General features: G+C 53.1%; 1 protein-coding gene across 1 annotated transcript in view; it reads right to left on the bottom strand.

The window, feature by feature from the left end:
- Window positions 1-14,403, bottom strand: part of ZMIZ1 (zinc finger MIZ-type containing 1) — a 248,191-nt gene that overhangs the window by 179,688 nt on the left and 54,100 nt on the right. Inside the window, exon 2 of the mRNA XM_023527991.1 lies at window positions 13,323-13,435. The gene's annotated coding sequence lies outside the window, so the exon portion shown is untranslated. The remainder of the gene's footprint in view (window positions 1-13,322; window positions 13,436-14,403) is intronic.

The following is a 14,403-nucleotide window of genomic DNA, read 5'->3' as shown; positions in this document are numbered from 1 at the left end:
CAGTGCGGGGGGTGGGGGGAGGGGGCGGCACAGGGGGCCGTGCAGAGCTGTTCTAAGTGCCTCTCCAAAGACAAGCCGGTGCTATTCATCAACTGGTTTTCAGGGCTGTGAGAAATCAATGGCATTTGTGCTGCAAACTCATCATTAGGACAGGAAAACTCTGCAATGGAATTGATTTGTTTAAATATAATAACACAATTTAACAGAGAACTGAGGGGGTGGGGAAAGAACCCAGGCAAACAAAACAGGGCTCCATAGCTCAGAGGACAGGAGAGGAACCAGCCTTGAAAAACCTCCCTACAGGGAGGTTCAGCACTGCCCCCACCCCTCCCCACCACCCCCAAACCCTAGCATTAAGGAGACCAGAGAGGGCATGTGCTATGACCCAGCGTGAGGTGGCTCAGGCCTGGTCTCAGAAATGCCCCTTGACAGACTGCAGATGGGCCCACAGGCCCAGCTAGTCATTGCCGTGTTGTTCTTGGAGGTGACTTTGCCTAGGTGAACATCGGTTCAAACCAACAAACTATTATTAAGCAACTACTGTGCTCCAGGAGGGGCCATGTGGGAAACAGATAATAAATCCTGGCCCCTGATCTGAAGGCATTCTGTGGGGAAGGGGGCGGATAAGGCAGGTATGCAGGTGACAACAGATCAGGGAGGGCTGGCCTTCCAGGGGTTTTAGGCAGTGAGGGAGAGGAGTGCTGGGGCAGGAAAAAGGACAAAGAGGAGACAGTGAAGGGCTAGAAAGGAGGGTCCAAATAACCAGGATGTACCCATGTAGAGGAGAGGACCCCTATTTCATGGATATGGTACCCGCCCTGTCCTGATGATAATGATGATGACAGCTGACTTTGTTGATCCCTAAAATGTTCCAGGACCCTAGAAATACTTAACATGTGTCATTTCATTGACTTTCACCATCCTGTGAAGAAGGGACTATTACCCACATTTCACAGATGACACCACTGAGGCTCAGAGCAGTTAAGTGATGGCTTGATGTCACACAGCTAGTAAGTAATGAAGTGAGGGTCAAACACCAGAGCCTGTACACTAACCACTGCACATCCTGCCCTCATGGGGGCTTGGCCTCCCTGTAAACTGGGGAGACAGATGGTTCTTGCCCTCCCCTCCAGGAGCTGGATCATGAGATGCACCGGGCAGTTCAAGGAGAAGTCTGAGGAATGGCACGGAGTGTGGTCAGTGCCCAACCTGGCATGCTGGTCACAGCGGGTATGGTACTGCAGCCTGGGTAAGGCTGGCAGACAAGGCACAACTGGCTGGGCATGCACAGTGCGCTGCAACCTCACACACAACCTCTTTCAATCCCCCAGCCTCACGGAAGCTGGGGGACCTGGGGAAGAAACTGGTGGGCCAGATCCTGGAAAGGCACGTCTGTGGGGAAGAGATGCACAGGCAGGGAAAGAGGGCCAGAAGAGGCTCAGCCCTCACCTGAGGGTGGGGACACAGACTGGAATCCTGGGGAAGGACCGGCAGCTTTGGGCAGCCTCACTAAGCTCAAGAGGGCCTTGATGACAGCCTCAGACCTTGGACTTTATTCCTGGTGACAGTGGGAAGCCAGGGAGGGCAGCAGAGGGCTGGGAAGGGTTCAGTCATTGAGAGGCAAGGCAAAAAGACGGTGAGGCCTGAATGCCAGCAGAGGGTGTGGGTACTAAGGGGGACATAGGGCCAGAGATGGTTAAGGAGGCCGAACTGACTGTACGATGTGGGGGTGAGGGAGACAGAGGTGTCAAGGGCGACCTAGGCATCTCCCCAGCCACTTCACTGACTCAGCAGCTGCCCGAGTCAATATAAATTGACTAGGACCCCAGGGAGCACTGAGACCCTCCCCCCAGGAAGCCCTGACCGGGGGAAGAGCACTGATGGCCAGCAGGCCGCCATCAAGTCTGCTCTGTCCCCCTGCTAACCTTTCTCCTTTGTCAGCAGTGCTCTCCATCAATGCTCCGGAAGGGCCAGTACAATCTCTCCGGCTGCCTGGGCCAGGACTGGGGGCAGGGTCTCACTCTGCTTTCCCTCTTTTAAGGAAGAGTTTTTCAGAGCATCTTTAGAAAGCCAGGAGCAGAGGTGCCAAAGCCTTCAGTGTGAATGGGGAGACCGAGGACTGATGAGGAGCAGCCCAGGATCCACTGGACATGACTCTGCCCCTCCAGCTGGCAGAGGGGAGTGTGAAGAGAAGCTGGATGGGCAGACAGACTGGAGCCAAGCTTTGGCAGTGGGCAAGGATGATGGGGCTGGAAGAGGGATCTATAAGGTGTGGGAGGGGGCCCAGCCCAGAATGTACCAGCTAGTCCTGGAGCTGAGGAGTGGCTAAAGGGGGCCAGTGGGCTTAGGAGTGGGGCAAAGGACTAAGATGGGGCTCGAGTGTCAACTGTCCTGGAACTGAGAAGTTTCCGGGATGTGGAACTTTCAGTGCTAAAACTGGGACAGTCCCAGGTAAACCCAAATGGCTGGTCACACTGGCAGGGCTGACTCTGAGTTCTGGTTTTTAGTTTTACTACTTTCAAACAAGGACCTCTGTGTGCCTCAGTTTCCCCATCTGGACCATAGAGCTTACAGGAGGGCCTTGTGTATTGTTTTCATGAAGATTATATAAAGTGCTTAGCATCTGACACAGCATCTGATACTAATCATTCAACAAATGACAGGTGGCTGCTGTTATTGCCACCGACTACTACTGTTACTGCTATGAGGACCAGCTAACACAACATGAGCACTTGCCCTGTGTCAGACCCTGTTCTAAGCACTGTAAGCACGTTGCTAATTTAATCTCATGATGCTTAAGGGGTAGGAGCCATAACTATCCCCTTTTTCAGATGGGGAAAGTGAGGTGTGGATAGACTGAGCCACTGGCCCCGGTTCTCTAAGAGGGCAAGTTCAAAAACTACTTTTATTTCCACTGGCTGACGCCACAGCCAGGGGCATGTAGACCAATGTCAACACAATTCTGGTCACACTGACCCAGGGCAAGAGCTGGACAAACACACAGGGGAGCAGGAGTTCAGGCCACTTGAGATGCACAGGAATAAGCGGGGGCCCTGTTTTCTGGAAGACTGAGTCCCCAGTCCTCAGCCTGGGTCTTCAAAACCTTTCTCTCCTGGTCCAAACACACCAACAAAATTAGGTTTCCAGGGTCTGTTTACACAGCAAGAGAAAGGAGAGCTCCCAGAGATGCTCATGCCTCCCACTGCCCCAGAGGCCCAGCTGTCTGAATCTCGTACTTTCTACACATGACCTCATTTCATTCCTGCAACGACACTACAAGGTCAGTTAAGGTGCCCATTTTAGATATGAAAACGTAAAGACTCAAAATTGCGCTCAGGTCACACAACTGGACCTAAACATATCCAGCTCCAAACTCTGGGCTCTTCTTGGCTGCTATGTGACAGGACGAACACACAGCACGAGGGCATTTTTTTTTTCTTTTTTTTACGTCTGTGTTAGGCATGGTACAGGATTCAAGGTGAGTCCTAGATAACTCTGAGGATGAGAGGCACAGTCTCCCTTCACCCAGGTAGCCCAGGAAAAACTCCGGTAGCTCAAGGGATGGGCCCAAGCACCCAGGGGTAAGGTAGTCAACCCAGTAGAGTACTGAACCCATGGAGAAAAGAGCATGGGTGCCAGGATTCAGGCAGGGGCCAATCATGCCAATACCTGGGGGGCAATCGGGCCTTGTAGGAACCCCTCTTCAGTCTTAAAAGTTGAGCATACAATATCATTGCTGCCCCAGCCGCTAGGAAGTCCTCAGCACAAGGAACTATTCACAAAGCAATTAGCTTCCAGCACCCAGGAAAAAGGTCGCAAAGGCAGGCAGGCAGGCACTGGCTGGGCAAGGGCCCCTGGGAAGCTGGGCCCAGTTATTTTTAGCATCTTGATTCGAGAGGGAAGAAGCCCTCCTCCCCACCAGGTAAATGTCAGTGCCACTGGCAGACTCAGCTAATTAAAGTAGCTGAGGAGAAGAGATAGGGATGGGGGCCTCTGCCCTTAGGCTCCTTACCCACTAGGGCTCTCTTCCTCCACCTTCTCTTCCCAAGTCCTGGCCCTATACATCTGCCTTGGGGCCCTGAGCTGGAAACACTGGCTCGGTCTCAAAAGGAGTTTGACCAGCGACTTGGAATCCTGAGCTTGAGTCCTGGCTTGGCTGCCTGACCCTGGCCAAGTCTCACGTCTCTCTTCTCTGACTCCAGTTTCCTCCTCTAGAAAAGGGGCCCCCACTAAGCCTGCCTGTTATTATGACGGTGACAGAAACCAGGGCCATGAAGAGGCCTTGCATGAGGGCAGCTTGCCCTTCCTGCTGCAAGAAGGTTGCTGTATTATTCCAGAAAAGAAGTCTGGGCTTCCTGAGAGGGAACCCAGGCCAGCCCCGAGCTGACGGGCCTGAGCTGGCTGCTATGCAAACTGCTGGGGGGATTTGCGCAATCCTGGGTACTAGGAGTCCAAGGGCCTGTGGCTGCCACTCTGCTGATAGGAGAGGGTGACAGAGAGGCTACTGCGGGTCACTGGAGGTGCAGCAAACACAACCTGGCTAAGCCCAGGGCCACTGGAAGGCCCGCACCCAGAGGGACACCAGGTACCCTCAGGGCCCAAAGCAGATCACAGGCCTGGCACCACACGCAGGGCTCAAAGGGTCACCTCCTCTATTTTGGGCTCTGAGCCTACCCTCAACCTTAAGGTGGGCCACCTACTCCTCCACTTCCCAGAAACAGGAAGGAGGGGAAGCTCACCTCAAGCTCTTAGCTCTGGAGTCCTCTTGGGGAGCTGGACCCTTAGCCCATAGGTGCGTCTGCCCCAGGGGGCCTGATCTGTCCTCCTCCTCCCGGCAAACCTCTAGAGTTTGAATTCAAGTCTCTTCAGCTGGAGAGAAGCCCTGGGTCCAACAGCAGTGTCCTGAGCCAACTGCCCAACTTCGAGAGAGAGCCAAGATCCTGGAACCTGCGCATATCCTTTCCAAAGGCAGACCTTCCACGGAGGCACTGCCCTGCTGTGGCTCCCAGGTGCCTGAAACTCCAGGGAGAACCAAGGAAAACAGGCACAGAAGTGGGGCAGTGATCTGCTCAGGGACATTTAGCGAGTTAGAAGCAAAGTATATATGTCCTCCTTCTGCCATCTGGCCTCTAGGGGGCATCTCCAACCTCCTTTCCTTCACTGCCCCATCTCTGCCCCACTGATCTGCCCCAAGTATATGCCTGCCTCTGGGCCTTGGTGCAGATCGTCCCTTTGCTTGGAATGTTTTCATTTCAAAGTCATGTTCATTCTTCAGTGCCCAGCAGGAGCTCCACCTCCTCCAGGAAGCCCTCCCTGTCCTCTACTTGCAGCACCCAGACACTTGTCCTAGGTACCACATATCAGCAGAGTCGCAGCTGGGCATCCTGCTGTGGCTTGGTAAAGGAGACTGACAAGGGACATGGATAAGCCCTCGGTTTCTGGAGTCCACTTTCCTTCCTCACCCCCTTGCATCTGTAAGCTTTCAAACTGGGTCCTGACTCCAGAGCGTTCTCTCTGCTGTGGCCTCGGGCCTACAATCTCCAGGCCTCACAGGGCTCTCAGGGTAAACAGATGAAAGGAAAAGCCCTAACAGTAGCAGGCTGGGCAGGTGGTGGAATACAAACGAGGCTTAACAGAGCCAGGTCTGAGGGCACCCTATGTAGTTCTCAGTCCCGGTTCTGGGCAGATTGCCAAAGGCTCCCAGAACTTCCCTGGCCCCCTACCCTCTGCATCCCTTACCCCTCAGGAGTCGGTTTTGCCTTTTTGCAAACATCACGCCCCGAGTCTCCATCACCCCTGCAGATCTTGGGCCCTGTCAGCATTTACGCCTGCCACTTATCCAAAGCAGTTTGGAGGCGCAGTGCGCTCAGCTAAAAGCCTGGAGTGCCATGATGGGCTGCATTGGGGTATACCCTCCTATCTGAGCTTCGGTTTCCCCATCTATGCCATCTACTCCTCATCTATGAGGGGTTGGGCCAGATAATTTCTAAAGATCATTCCAACCCATAGGCGGCCAAGATACTATGATTCAAATAAAGATGCTGCCTTTGCAGCCCCACTCAGTGTCTGCTCCCTCCCTGCAAGGTCACGGAGGCTTTAGACAGGACACAGGGCATGGGCGTGGCTGTCCTCAAACTCTGGAGTTCAGTGAGAGCTTGGTGAGCAAACACCAGTGGGAGGTTAGGAGCACCCTTGGTGAGTAACACTCAAGGAACCCTTCAGAGCATAGTTTACCAATCCCAGTTTGTCCCTGGAGAGACCTACTGGTGGCTGAGATCAGGGATCCCTGAAGTGCACCAGCAGCCCTAAACATCTACACTGGTGATCACACAGGGGCAAGGATCCCCTTAGACTCTGAGAGAGCCAGGGGAGGGACCAAGGCCTGCCCTGCTACCTCCCGGAAGGATGCCTCCCTGCCTTGCCTGCTGGCCTGCATCTGCCGTGATGACGCTGTATGACCCTGGGCTGGTCTCTGGGCCTCTTTGTTCCCACCACTTCACTGAACAGGTTCATCCACATCTTCCTTCCAACCTCATCCCTGGGCTGAGGTCAGGCCCACATCAGGCAGGGGTCTAGATGGCTCCACCCTGGGCAGCTTCAGATTTCTGCATTTTGGAAGACTGGCTTTTTCCTGGTAAAGAGCTCTAGACTCTGACCCAGGAGAGGCCCCAGAGGTATCTGGGGTGGGGGAGGGGGGGCTGAAGAGGGCCTGGTAAACCTGAAGGTAGTCAAGCCCCCAACACAGCTCCTCCCTGCTGCCACAGTCTCTGGGTGAGCTGTGAGCTCCAACTTGAGGGCTGAGGCCAGCTCTCCCCACTCAGTCTTCACAAAAGAGCTGCCATTGCTCCATAGTGCCTTCTGGCTCCCTGCTCTGCAGGATCAAGGTCAAACTGTGCGGCCCAGCCTTTGAGGCACTAAAGAGTTGCCTCAGCACCTACTTCTAGCTGCGGCTGAACGAATCTTCCTCTCCAACTGGACGCCCAACCCACCCCACTGAGTTGTGCAGAGACCCCAGGAAGACCCTGCACCTCCACTCTTCTATGTAGGGATCCAGACCCCTCCTCCAGGCAGTCTTCCCTGCCTGCCTCCTCTAGCATTAGGGAAGAACTGCTCCTCCCAGCTCCTACTTTCACCCATTGATGGCATCCACCTAGCATACTCTACACTGGAGATTCTGTGACCTCTGCGCCAACTTGAGGTTGTGCTCACCCAGCTCCTCAAATGCAAATTCTTTTGGATGCCAGTGCATAGCATGGTACTAGAGCCTCGTTAGTGTTCAACACACATTGACTGATGAAGTGAATGGATCACCCAGCAAAAAAGTACCTACCAGAGAAAGTTCAACGTAGTGAGGAAACACATATTATGGTGTCAGATGAAACTGGGCTTAATCCTAGCCGCACTGATAGTACTGTGACCCTGCACACATTTCCTAACCTCTCTGTGCTTTGAGTTTCCTCATCTGCACAGTGTGATACTCCCAGCTTCACTGAGTTGTTGAAGCCCTTGAGATCATTACAGTTTGTGACCCCTGATGTCCCAGCCTTTTGGTTTTACAGGCCAATGAACAACTGCTCAGAGAGACAGCGACTTGTCCAAGGTCACAAAGGGCGATCTGCAGCAGGACTGAGGCTTGAAAGAAAAGTGCCACTCAGAGGGTCTGCCAGGACAGCAGTCCCACCCTGCTGACCCAGGGAGTGTCCCACCTTGGGCAGTAATGACCAGTGGGCTGTAGACTATTCTCAGCTCTAGGCTGGGGTAAGGGTTACAGGGTCAGGACAGGCTTTAGAGGGGCCTGGGCTACAGGCAACAAATTCCAGGCAGGGAGAGAGGAGTATGCATTCTCAGCTGGCACTGAAGACTGACAGGCATGCCACATGGAGACCCTGAAATCTCAGCTCTGCATGGCCACGGCCAGGCCTGCTGTGAGATGGGCTTGGCATTCAAGGTCTTTGCAGCCAGCCTCAAACCTGCCTTGCTCTGTGTAACCCTGGAAGTCTGCTAACTGACAGCTGATGGCACATGCTGGCAACACCAAGCCACATACCGGGGCTGGAAGGGTTAGCCAGAGAGTGTGATCGTCATTCTAGGTCCCTGCCTACAGAGGTCTAATCGACAGCTGTTTGGGGTTGCCTTGGATGAAACCCAAATCTGGCCAAACCCCAATCCCTGCTGTCCCCTACAGCCTTTCTTAAATGACAATCCGACCACGTTACCCGCCTGTGTGGCCGCCCCTCAGGGCCAGCTCCATCACTCACCACTGTCTACCAGCCCACCATCAATCCATATGCCATGGAGTGCTAACCATGTTCTAGGCTCTGTTGTGAGGATTTATACGGTTTACTTCATTGAGTTGAATTCCTCATCACTCAGTGAGGTAGGTTCTATTATCTCTACTTTACAGATGAGGACATGAGGCACAGAGAGGTTTAGCTACTAATCTAAAGTCACAAAGAGAGGAGTGGTAGAGTTTGAAAACCCCAAAGCCTAGGCCCAAAGTTTATACCCTGAGTCATGTCAGTGTCCTCTGCATTCACCCACCAAAGGGGTTTTGCCTGCTTTTTATAAAGAGCCAGACATATGGGACAGTTGTCATGCCCTCAACGAGATACCCTCTCACTGTGTCTAGCCTTTGCTGGATGTTATAGCCCAGACCAGCTGAAGCCTTCTCGCCTCTGCCTGATGTGGGACTTGCCTGAGCCTGAGAACCGCACATACTTGGCTCCAGTCTGCCTGTCTGGGGGAACTGGGCCAAGTCACCTGTAGGAAGGAGCAGGGACGGGGGCTTGTCTACTCCAGCTGGCTAGACCTCTGGCTGCCTCCACCAGGCCCTCTTCAGCCCCCCAGGCACCTCTGGGGCCCCTTCTGGGCCAGTAGCTGGAGCTCTTTACCAAGGAATAAAGCCAGTCCTCCAAAATGCTTACATGTGAAGCTGCCCCAGAGCAGAGCCTAGTGCCACCCTCTGTTGCCACCATCTGCACCCCTTCCTGATGTGTGCCTGACCTCAGCCCAGGAGCAAAGGTAGGGGTACACCTCTGAGCCTCCGTTTTTCCACTGGCAAATGGGAATGGGACCTTTTGAGGGCTTGCTCAATGGTCCGATTGGGGCGTGAAAGAGCTTTGCACACTGTATAAAATTCTACAGTGCAAGAGGTCACTGTAGCTACTGAAGGGGTCACAGGGCAAAGGTTGGAGGGAGGGGCTGGTGTCAGAGAAGGCTCCCTGGCATCTGACTTGCAGGAGTGAGTTTGCCAAGCAGAGATGGATATACAATCAGGCATAAGACTACAAAAAAAAAACACAGAGCAGACCCTCTACCCCCATCCCCTCTGCCCTGGTAATTTGGAAAAGCAGGAGTGTATGCGTGTGCACACACATACACACATACAAAACCAAGTCACCACAGGTCAGGAATCCTCAAATACCACTGCCTAACAAAGGGGCTGCAATCCCACCCTAACTGAAGCCCCTGCCCCAGGCTGCTGGGGACAAGCTGGATGCTGTCACCACTCAGCTTCTTGCTGCTGGGGAGGACAATACCCCTTTCCCCTTGACAGACGAGACTCACAGAGGTGTCAGGGGGCTTACCCAAGGTTGCTCGGCCGGTGAATAACTGGTGGTGCTTGCACACAGACTCAGTTCTTTGCACTTAATCCCACGAGTACTACGTGTACTCTAGACAGGATCGTCTTCGTGAGCAACTGCAGAAGCTCCAAGCTTAGAAGGACCCACACTTGGTTTAATGCTTTATTGCTATCATCTTGAAATCCTTAATAATTTGTGAACATTGGGCCCTGCATTTTTGTTTTACACTGGGCTCCACAAATTACAAAGCTCGTCCTGATTCTAGGAGCTTTTGAGGGCCGCTGTCGGGGGTAAAGGGAAGGGCCAGTGAATGAACTTTCACGTCTCCGGGACTTTACAAGAGCCAGGCCCTCTGCTGTGTCTTCCTTTTCCTTCCACATCAACCTAGCACATTTCTCCTTACCTTCCAGTACCCAACACACCTGTCACCTCCTGGAGATCCTTCTCAGATTTCCTCATTACACATGGACTGACTTGAAGCAGAACCCATGGCTCCCTGTGCCATGGTCCCATACTCTGAAATTGCTAATGGGTGTGAAAGTGGTGCCTGCCTCCCCTAGGACTAGGGCACTCCAGAGCTTCCTGTTGGCCAGGTTTCCAAAAAAAATAAGCTAAGGACATTTTACAAAAGGGTCTTAGAGGGGAAGTTACTAGATCGTGCTCCGACAGTGGGCCCCAGAGAACAACCCACCTGTTTACATGTAAGAAAACAGACCCTTTTTTTTGCCTGGGAACACTGGGCCAGGCTAAAACCCAGATAAATCTGAGGAGCACCCCTGGAAACCTCCTCCAACTTGCAGGAGCCCTGCTGGGGAGAGGGAAGGAGGGAAGAGAAGAGAAGAGGAAGTCTTGAATCTAAGGTAAAGCTGCCACTTCCTGGCTGTCAGGCCCACCAACTCTGAGCCTCAGTTTCCTCTTCTATAAAGCAGGCAGGGAATGACCTATCCCTGAAGGGAACTCAGTGGAGAAAAGAGCACAAATTCTGTAACATGAGTGAGCAACTGTCCTTGAGGACTTAACCAACCTTTGCTGTGCCTTAGTTTCCTCATTTAAGGCCACCCTCTCAAGGCTCTTGGGGGGATTTAGTGAGCTCATGCGGGTAATGTGACAGTCCCCTGCAGGGACTCTAGTGTGGCTAGTATAACAAAACTGGCACCACACACCCCAACTCCCTAGGAGCCCTCAGGGGAAGTGCAGACGGAGCAGAGATGACACAGACCCAACTAGCTGGCTATGCACAAGACTCGGATGGTGCCCAGGCTCCCGAGAGCTAGATGGAGTCCCCACGGGATGAGGAGCAGGGATAAGGCCCCACAGACACCCCCACACAACCCATACCTGCTTTCTTCTTGTAAGAATAATAGTTCCCATCTGTTGAAGCCCTAAAAGAGTCCAGGAACTGTTCTTGGCACCACACATTGGTGGTTGTTAATCCTCACGATCACTCTGTACAGGAGGTGAGGAGTGGATAATGACCACTTCTGTTTCCAGATGAGGAAGCTGAGGCCCAGAGAGGGCAAGAGCTTGTCCATGGTCATATAACTGCCCTTCAAACCCTTTCCTGACATACATGCACAGGCCATGGCTCACCCTGGGCCCAGAGCTGCCCAGCGACTGGGGGAGCTGCTGAAAGCTTTTCCAAGTAAGAAGCCAGCGACTCCTGAACAGCCTCTTCTTGCAACGCACCCTTCCTTGTATGTGCCTTATGAGTATGTCCCTGTGTGAGGGGAGTACCACGAGTTGTGAGAGCTTGTGCCTGTATATCTGTGTGGAGTGCCAACATGAAAGTTTGTGAACATGTGTGTCTGTGAGTGTGTATGTGCATGCAAGTCTATTTGTGTGCACAAGTGTATGTTCGTAGCACGCCTGAGTGATGTCTGTGTACATATGCAAATGAAGGAGCGTGCTTCAGCACATCTCTGCATGTATCTATCTGTACACACATGTCCTTTCGTGTATGTGTGTGCATACACATCTGTCTATTAGCACGCATGGACAGGTTTACAAGCACATGTGTGTCTGTCTGTATGTACAAGTATACAGTGTACATGTGTTTATAGACACAGGTATAACTGTGGGTTGGGAGAATCCTCTGGGATTTGTATATGAATCTGTACTTCTAGATGTTAACCTTGTGCCCATGTGTAACTATTATGCCACCCAAATCGTCTTCTTCCTCATGGAAATCTCAGCCCGCTCAGAGACATTCTAGACCACAACCTGGCGTACCTTCTCCAAGAAGCCTTCCTGATTCCAGACTCCCCACATTCACCCAGAATTCCAACATTAACCCCCATCCCATATCATGGCAGCTTTCCAACCCTCATGTTCACCACCAGCCCCAGCCAATTGCAAATCCTGCCAACTCCCCTGCCTCCATCTCTTAGGATTTTTCACTCTCTCTTTATGCCCATTGCTCCAGCCCCAGCTGAGGCCTCTGATCTCTTACTGGACCCTGGGGACAGTCCCACTAGTCTCCCTGCTTCTAGCTTGGGCCTCTCCAATGGCCTCTCCATTGCAGCCTCTTCAATAGGCTACTCACTACTTGCCCCAGAAACCTCCAAGGTTCCCACCGTCCTTGGGATCTAATACTCTAGCCTGGCATTGGTGGCCCTTTACGATCTTCCCATACCCTTGACAACCTCATCTCCCTTCCCTCCAGGCTCTTCCACTCATCTCTGCTCCTGTCTCCCACAACGCTACTCACTTCTGAATCACCTGTGCCAGAATGCCCCCATCTGAACTATGAACCCTGCCCACCCCACTGGTACAGAGCTTGCACAACTGTTGTGATCTCCCTGCCTCTCCCTCAGAGCACAGAACGAGATACCCTTTCCTCTGCACCTCAGGGTCTGACATCAGGCCCGGCATACAGGAAGTGCTTACTACAAGCCTGGGAAACCGAGCTTGGGAAGCAGAGGGAGAGAGCCAGCCAATACAATCCTCCTTTAGAAGGGGCCCTGGTGCCACCTTGGAGGCCCCGGAGGCCAGGCCTGGTTCATGTCACATCACATCTACAAATGAGTCATGACACCAGGCAATAAGCAGCCACTGTCACCTTGTAAAAGCCTCCTCCCTTTGCTTTGAGCTGAGACAGGACCCATCACTTCAAGATCGCCTTGTCTCCACCTCCCAGAAAAGGCCCAGAGTGGGGCAGAGCCAGGGGCAGAACAGTCCAGGGATTAGTGCACTGGAGCCACACAGACATGGAATTGAACCCCATGGGGGCTTAGCCAGGTGTGTGACCTTAGGCACATCACTTCCCAAACACCAGCCTTGGTTTTCCTGCCTGTACAATGGCGACGATAACAGCACCTGCCTCACAGGGTTTCTGTGAAGATGAAAAAGTTAATAACTACATAGTACTTAGCACAGGGCCTGACACAGAATTAAATACTAAGAATGCTAGAGGACGTCATGATTATTAGCCTCATATGCAAGATGAGAGAACCAAGGGTCCCAACTGTGGAAGGTCATGGTTATCAAAGAGGTTGGCAGCAGAATGAAAACAAATGCCCAAGTCCCAGGCCAGGGCACAGTCCCTCCACTGTCTGGCTTCCTCTGAGAGGAGGAGGCCAAGAAAGAAGTAAGAACTGAGAAATAAGCCCCTTCCCCCCTAATTCCTCAGTGACAGCAGCCCCGCTCCTGGCTCTCTGGGCCCCGAAACAGCACTAGCCACTCGGCTGAGACAACCACCATCAGACACACAGTGCCACACAGGCCAGCCCTGCTATTTACCTGCTAAGGCCTCTGCCCACGACCAGGACTTGAGGCTGCTGAGATTATCAGGAAAAGGTGGCGAGAGTCAGGAGGCGGTAGCCCTGGCAGTCCGAGCACAGCTGCTGCAAGTCCTGTGAAGAAAGGAGAGGGCACAGTGAGTCCACGCCTGACCCTGCGGGCGGCCCCCACCTCCCTTCACCACCCTCTAGGTCCTGCCTGCCCAGGACCCTCTGGCCATCTCCTGGAAGGTGGAGCTGGCCCACAGAAGTAGAGTCACCCTAGAAACTGATGCTGCCTCTCAACCCCCAAATAAAGACCCACCTCCCGAAGTCTGCATTAGAAGCCAGGAACCAGCCCAGTAGTGAGGTCTGCCCCTCCACATGCTGAGCTGCAGCAGCAGCCACGCAGACACAACCCACCACAGTGCTGCAGTCGGCCCAGCCCCGCAGCTCCCGGCCTTGGAACAAGCCAGGTGCTCTGCCTGGAGCCCTTTCCCTCCATTTCTCTGTCTTTCAAAGCCCCACTGGCCTTCAAGATTCCTCTTAGATGCATTCCTGGAGCCCTCTCTGATCTGGCCCTTCTTTCCTTGTTCATTCCCCAGCGGCTTTGGGCCTAGCTGACTATGTCTCCTCCAGCTTTCTACAGGCAGGTCTCCTCTCTGGGCGGAACTCCCAGACATCAGGAATGAGGTCTAGTTTATCTCTCTATTGTCTGAGGTGAGCAAGACCACAGAGACTGCTTGACGAATGGATAAATGAATGAATGAGTGACTGATGAATGGTGCTATAAAGGTATGCAGTGAACAAGTTGAACAAAATTGGCCGACTGATATGTACTTTGAAATCAGGAAGCTGCCTGAGCTCTCCAAGGGCTTCCTCATGCCCTTCCCTCTGCTGTATTCTAGAATATTGGGTTCAGGATGGTGAGAGGAAAGAGACTTGGGTGACACTGATACTTCCCTCTGTCCTTTACTAATGAGGGAACTAAGGCCCTGACAGGGGACGAGTTTCCTCCGATGGTCCTGCAGCAAGAGAGCTACAAGGCCAGACGTAGGACCCAAGAATCCTGGCTTTGCCCACTGCCCGGAGCTGTCATGGAT

Source organism: Pteropus vampyrus, unplaced genomic scaffold, assembly GCF_000151845.1.
Source record: "Pteropus vampyrus isolate Shadow unplaced genomic scaffold, Pvam_2.0 Scaffold20, whole genome shotgun sequence".
Taxonomy (NCBI): domain Eukaryota; kingdom Metazoa; phylum Chordata; class Mammalia; order Chiroptera; family Pteropodidae; genus Pteropus; species Pteropus vampyrus.
Note: the sequence above shows the minus strand (reverse complement) of the source record. Positions and strands in the feature narration are given on the sequence as shown.